General features: G+C 45.2%; 1 non-coding gene across 1 annotated transcript; it reads right to left on the bottom strand.

The window, feature by feature from the left end:
* Positions 1-6,820: 6,820 nt before the first annotated feature.
* Positions 6,821-6,965, bottom strand: LOC142447609 (small nucleolar RNA SNORA67). The gene has a single exon (XR_012784279.1). It is a non-coding gene; the product is annotated as a small nucleolar RNA SNORA67 (small nucleolar RNA).
* Positions 6,966-7,440: the final 475 nt, after the last annotated feature.

The following is a 7,440-nucleotide window of genomic DNA, read 5'->3' on the forward strand; positions in this document are numbered from 1 at the left end:
CCACTCTGACGAGGGTCTCTGCTCAGAGCGATCGGCACCCAGGTTGGGTTGCAGCTCCGTGACAAAGGGCTTTGTCTGTTTTCTGTGTGAAGAGTTACAAAAGGAATGTGATGTGCTAAACTTTAAACACTTCCTGAACAGCCAATCTCTATTCTGCGTCACATTTCTCCATGTGGCTAACAAAATAGGCACATTCTCTTTTGGAGTATGGTCAGTGCTTAGGAAAGCACAAGGCAAAAGGGTGGTTCTGGGGAAGTTACAGCTATTTGTATAGTTTGCAGAATTCCAGCCTCCAGCCTGCATGAGAAGAACAAGGTCTTCATAGTCATCAAGAACTTACTGGAATGTGTACATTCTTGAGGGTTTTGTATTTTGTTCTGATCCAAGAGCATTCCGTTGCCAGGAGCAGAAAACCTATTTAAACATCTGAATCCATTGAAACACACTCATCAGATTGCCTGCCTCAGGCATGTGAGGGTAAGTAAAAACAGACTGCTATAAGGTCACGGGGGTCTTTATTAAAAATATCCAGAGTGAAACCATTGTTTCTCAACATATCCTCCAGCTAGGTCTATACATATTTTAAATCACTGTATTGGAAAGCAGATAGGGGTTTACATTTCAGAACATTTTTGTACTCAACAATTTCACTTAACACATCTCCGGTAGCTTGCCCTGCCCACCCCTTTATTTCTTCTCCAAGTCAATACTGTCTGCCCTCTGGCTCAGGGCCAGCAAACTGCACTTCCTGAGCCATATGCTGCTTGTGTGCATGTGGCTCTAAAGTAAAACTGAAGACCTAGAAGTATCTTATTCAGATAGTGGTGACGTCATTTGTGAAAATATATGTATGGCTCTTGAGTCATTTTTAAATTGTGAGGGACAGGACTGGCTCTGAAGTCTCAAAGCTCTTCCACCCCTGCGCTAGCCTCTTTCCCTCCACCTCTAATGCCCGTCAGCTTGTGTCTTTGGCACGAATACTTTTACTGTGAGCTCTTAACAGACATAATCCTAATTCATTTGGATGATTTCCCCATTTTTAAGTGTTTCTCATATAGTATTTGTCTTTGTGCAATTGTCTGACTTCATTCGGCAGAGTGGCCTCCAAATCCATCCATGACGTGGAGTGTCCCACGGTTTCATCATCACCCTCTAGTGATGTGCACAGTACCCCACTGTGTGTATGGACCCAGTTGTGCCTGTCCCTCCTTCCACGAGTGGCAAGTTAGGACTTAGTCGTTGTCTTGCTATTGTGCTTGGCGCGGTAATGAACGTGGGTGTGCATGTTCATGCTGCAGCTCTGCTTTATTTTGCTGAGTAGAGGCACTGCTGGGCCGTATGGTGTTTCTCGTCTCACTTTGAGGATGAGCCATACCACTTGCCGTCGTGGCCATGCAGTTTGACAGGTCCCTCATACAGTGTCTGTGGCTCCCAGACTGACACCCTCTCCAGCGTTGTTAGTTTGTGTTTGATTTTCAGCTCTGCTATCACTGCTTTAACTCACTTTAAATTTGCACCTCAAGTGGCTCGTGGTCTTGTGCACGTTTTCATGTGTGTGTGAGCCACTGTCATGGTGAACTGTTCATGTCTACTGCCTAGTTTTACTTGGATGGTTGCGTCCTTTGTGGAGGCAGTTCCGTGTCCTACAGATATTCGAGGTTAGTCCTTTGTTGTGGTTTTTTCCTCTTCTGGGGGTCACGTGTTACTTTTTTGGTGTTGGTGTGTGATTTTTAGGAGGCCACAGTCTTCTGCTGTGTGTGTTTTTCATTGTGTTTGGCAGTGTGTGTATGCCCTGTATTAGGGCCCGTAAGTTTGCCTCTATTTTCTCATCGATGATCTTTATAGTTTTAGGATTTACACTTAGATCTTTAATCCATCTTGAGGTTTTTTCCCTGATTTTTAAAATTCATTTATTTATTTATAACATTTTAGTAGGGGCTTATACAACTCTTATCACAATCCATGCATATACATACATCGATTGTATAAAGCACATCTGTACATTCTTTGCCCTAATCATTTTCTTTTTTTACATTTTTTAGGGGCTCATACAACTCTTATCACAATCCATACATATACATACATCAATTGTATAAAGCACATCTGCACATTCCCTGCCCCAATCATTCTCAAAGCATTTGCTCTCCACTTAAGCCCTTTGCATCAGGTCCTCTTTTTTTCCCCCTCCCTCCCCGTTCCCCCCTCCCTCATGTGTCCTTGGTAATTTATACATTGTTATTTTGTCATATCTTGCCCTATCCGGAGTCTCCCTTCTCCCCCTTCTCTGCCGTCCCTCTCCCAGAGAGGAGGTCACATGTGGATCCCTGTAATCAGTTCCCCATTTCCAACCCACTCACCCTCCACTCTCCCAGCATCGCCCCTCACACCCTTGGTCCTGAAGGTATCATCCACCCTGGATTCCCTGTTCCTCCAGCCCTCATATGTACCAGTGTGCAACCTCTGCCCTATCCAGCCCTGCAAGGTAGACTTCAGATCATGGTAGTTGGGAGGAGGAAGCATCCAGGATCTGGGGGAAAGCTGTGTTCTTCATCGGTACTGCCTCGCACCCTAACTGACCCATCTCCTCTCCTAAACCCCTCTATGAGGGGATCTCCAGTGGTAAAATTTATTAAAAGATCATTTTATTGGGGTCTCTTACAACTCTTATAAGAATCCATACATCAATTGTATCAAGTATATTTGTACATATGTTTCCACCATTCTTTTCTAGACTTACTTTCTATTGAGCCTTTGGTATCAGCAACTCTTCTCCCCCCAACCGTGACCTCTCAATAAATGATTACTTTTGAGTTCATTTTTTTATATGTAGAGTGAAGTGTACGGATCCTGTTTCTCTCTTCTGCAAATGAAATCCAACTCCATCAGTACCATTTGTTGAAGAGATTCTTCGCCATTTAACGTAGGTCTGACCTGCTGATGGCAGTGTTTCCATCTCTAACCCTTCCCTGAAGAATTCTGCGCTCGGCTAGTTACATCATGCCCAAACAGCCACTTGAGCCAGCCGGAGGCGCTCAAAGCACGTTTTTTTTACATGTCCATGGAGTTTAGGGAAGAGAAAGAAGTCGAGGTGCAGGATCAGAGTTCGAGGGGGGATGGGGTCATGTTTCCCAATGGAAGTCTGGGGAGACAGCCCTAGCTACCCTGGAAGAACGAGCAGGTGCATTGTGATAGAAATAAGTGACTCAGAACAACTGTCCTGGCCTCTCACCAGGTTTCAATTGTCTTAAAAGTTCATGATAAGCTCTCGTGACTGTCCTGTGTCCTTCAATAAAATCTATCAACCTTACCCCCTTTTGCACTCCCAGAAAAAAGCTCATAACCGGAGCTAATCTCTGCCTAGAATTTAACTGGGCCAGCTGATCCCTATAGAGGCCACTGTTTTGATTAGATCTTGCTCTCTGAATTGTTTTGGTAAATTCAAGACATCCACTACAATTTGTTCCACAAAGTCGTTCTCCGTAGCTTCAGTCTTGCTTAAAAACAACTGATGGAAGGATCAGCTCTTCCAGGTGGTTGAGCCTCCAGTCACTTTTGGCATCCTGCCACCGCCCCCCCCCCCTTTAAAGCACCCTCTAAAAAAGAATGACACGAAGGTTCTGCACTTCCAGCTACATCCGCCCCCAAGTAAAACCCCACTGCTATTAAGTGGATTCAGACTCACTGTGATCTGCAGCGGTTCTCAGCCTTCCTCATGCCGCGACCCTTTCTTACAGTTCCTCCATAAGATGATTTTCGTTGCTACTTCATCACTGTCATTTTGCTGCTGTTATGAATCAGGTGGCCCCTGTGAGAGGGTCGTTTGACCCCCAAAGGGGTCGCAACCCACACGTTGAGACCCACTGCTCTATAGGGTTTCCGAGGCCTTGTTAGTCGTTACGGGAGCAGAGAGCCTCATCTTTCTCCCGCAGGGCTGCTGGTGGTTTTGAACTGCCAGGCTTGTAGTTAACAGTCCAAAACGTACCCACCAGCGCTCCATCGTTTTGCGTCAGCTGGCCAAGGCTGAGGCTGGACTGCTCCATCCTACCAATTCTGACACCAACCATCCTCCTCCGGCACTGCATCTCAGCTGGATCTGATAATCGATTGCAATGGCCACACAGAACTCAGACAACACTCACAATTATGGGGTTTGTTAAGGAAGTCAACCAGGTTACGAATGATAGGGCTGCAATCATGCAGACAGCAAGCCTCTTCTCGGCCATCCCCACAGGCAGGCCTCTGGTTTGTCTTACAGCCATACGACCTGTTGGTCTCTACCCTGCTTGTACAATGTTACAAAGTTCTTTGGGGTCTGCCAATAAATGCCCAAAGGCATGGCACACCACCATAAGCCTGCCTGAACCCAAAGGCACGCAGTTCTGGCTCTGGATCAACAAACCAGCTCCCTCAAGTGCCTGGAAGCACCCAGTCCATAAGCTATCTTTCTTCCCAGAGGCACTCAGCTTTACTTGCTCTGTGGGCTGGAAGTCCACCACCGTGTCTCATGTGCTGGCTCTGGGTTCTGCTGCACCTACTTCTCAGCTTTTCCTTTGGTATCAAAGCTGTCTCCTAGATCAAGGGGGTTCGGTGCTTCAGAGGACATGCTCCACGCCTGGCTTTTCTCTCGTTGGTAGTGAGATTCCCCCGTCTTGTTTCAAAGACGGCTCATTTTATACCCAGCCGGAGGCGACCACAATGAACCTTATCAGTGTCACCCCCCACGTTCTCTTACCCAGAGCCATTGGGAAAATGTCATTTAGTGAGCGTAACAAAGAGTATGGCTAGAAGAGCCCTATTAAATTATTCTCTGCAGTGCACACCCTAATGAGTCCAAGGGAAGTATATTACTGCGAGAACTTGTCTGCAGCCATCCACTGACCACAGAGACGTGTTTAAACACATTGTTTAGAGTAAACCCAGGTATGTATGAACTCAAACGCCGGTAGCAATACTTTGACTTCTGATTCTCATATACTGATCCCATAGGACCAGGTCGATCTCGCTCACGGGACTTAATAGCTTTACATTTTCACACATGCAGACTGCCAAATCTTTCTTCCAAGCAGTGGTTGGTGGGCTCAAACTTCTGGTTTTTCAGTAAGCAACTGGGGACTCCAAGGGAACCCTCAAATATCTTAAGCAGTCAGGGAGATTCATTTTACAAAAACCCTGTGAAGTGCAATTCCACGACAGGTCTCAGCAGTGTCATCAGGAATCCTGTGTTCTTTCCCGGTTTCTGTCTGTCCGGCTGTCTTCTGCTGTGACTTTTTATGCTCAGGGCTGACCAATTATGTAACCAGATGGTGGCAACATTTCCAAACATGGTTCGCTTGCACAACAATGTCTCCACAGAGACACGTTTAGAAAGTCAGAAAAGAAGAAGTTAGGAATTCTTCTGTATCTCTCTAAGGCAGTGGTTCTCAACCTTCCTACGGCCGCAACCCTTTAATACAGTTCCTCATGTTGCGGTGACACCCCAGCCATAAATTATTTTCATTGCTACTTCATCACTGCAATTTTGCTACTGTTTTGAATCGGGCGACCCCTGTGAAAGAGTCGTTTGATCCCCCAAAGGGGTCGCGACCTACAGGTTGAGAACCGCTGCTCTAAGATTCCAAGAAGCTTCTTGGTGAATTTGTTTAGGAGAGAGGAGTCCCCGGAGGAGGACCTCATGCTTGGTAAAGTCGAGGGGCAGCAGCAAAGCAGAGGACCTCAACGAGTGGATGGACACTGGTTACAACTGTGGAGTGAAGCGCAGGAGCCACGGCGAGCACGGCGCTGGACGTGCAGTGTTCCAGTCTGTGGGGCCTGGGGTCGCTACCGGTCTGAGCCAACTTGACGGCACCTAACAATAAGAACTTGGTGACCTTGGCCCACTTATCTTAATAAACTCACTGCCACTGAGCCCATGCTGACTCCTAAGGGCCCTATAGGGCAGGGTAGAACTGCCCTTGTGGGCTTACGAGAATTTATGGGAGCAAAAAGCCTATTTGTCTCCCAAGGAGTAGCTGGTGATGTCTTAATAGAATATATTACAATGCACGCTCCTAAATCAGTTATTGGCATGAAGAATCAAACTATTGTAAGTGGCTTAAAAGAATCAAGATTCCCTCTCGGGTTTGGAAGGGGCCTGTGCTCCCATTTAGTCAGCGCCATTTGTTGGGTGGAAAAGACTTCTCTTTCCCAGTGTTTTGGCCCTTTGTTGAAGATCAGTCGGCTGAAGGTGAAGGAATTTATTTCTGGGTTCTCTGTTTTAACTACTGTGGCTGTACAGGTTTTGAGGTTGGAAAGTGAGGAACTCACTACTTTGTTCTTGAGAAGTTCTTTGCTTATCTTAGGTCTCGTTCCTTTCCATATAAAGTTAGTATTTAGTTCTTTAATTTCTTTAAAGAATGAAGTTAGGATCTGGCTCAGATGTGGTTTATGGGTTCTTTGGGGTAGTATCAACATTTTAACAATGGGAAACCTGTACGTGAACATGGGGTAGTCTTCCTTTTATGTAGGTCTTATTTTGGTTTCTTGGAATTGTGTTTTCTTTGTATGGGTGCTTTGTTTCTCTGGTTAGGTTTATTCCTAAGTATTTCCTGTGTGTGTGTTTACTGTAAATGGTGCTGTTTGCTGTTTCCACGCTCTCTTAGTTAGTCTACAGAACTCGACTAGAATTTTGCATGTTAATCTTGTGTCCTCCCATGTTGTTGAGTCTTTGGATTGTCTCAGCAATTTTTTCTTGTTCAGTCTTTGGGATTTTCTAGACATAAGATCCTATCATGTGCGAGTAGTGAGAGTTTTATTTCTTCTTAGCCAAACTTGATTTTTTTTTCTATGTAGGCTGCCAAAGGAAGGCAAAAGGGAAAGAGCATTGCTTTCACCCAAGACCCTCCTGGGCAGACCATGTTCTACTCCAAGCTGCTGCCATCCCGAGAGGGGCACGCGCTGGCCCCTGGGAAGACGGAATCGTCTTGGACCCGTTGACTTCTTTTTGTTGATGTATGGTCCCAGGTTTTCCCGCACAATGTTGAAAGGAATAGGGAATAGGAATAAGGAAATAAAATGGCTCCTTTTCCCAAGAGGAATGCCTTCAGTTTCTCCCAAATTGAGTGAGATGTTAGCATACATGGGCTTTATTATCTCCAGAAATGTCCTTTCTATTCCTATTTTGCTGAGTGTTTTTAGGAGTGGTGGTTGGATATTATCACATGCATTTTCTGTGTTGACTGATAATAATCCTTTAGTTCTTATCTTTTGATTTGCTTATGTGGTAGAGTCATTGATTCTCATTCTAAATATGCCTGGTATGACTCCTACATGATCATGATGTATTAGGTTTTTGAAATATTATTGGATTCTATTGGCCAAGATTTTGTTGAGAATTTTTGCATCTATGTTCATGAGGCAGGTTGGTCTATAGTTTTCTTTCTTGATAGTTAACGTCTTTGCCTG

The sequence above is a fragment of the Tenrec ecaudatus genome, chromosome 4 (genome assembly GCF_050624435.1).
Source record: "Tenrec ecaudatus isolate mTenEca1 chromosome 4, mTenEca1.hap1, whole genome shotgun sequence".
Lineage (NCBI taxonomy): Eukaryota > Metazoa > Chordata > Mammalia > Afrosoricida > Tenrecidae > Tenrec > Tenrec ecaudatus.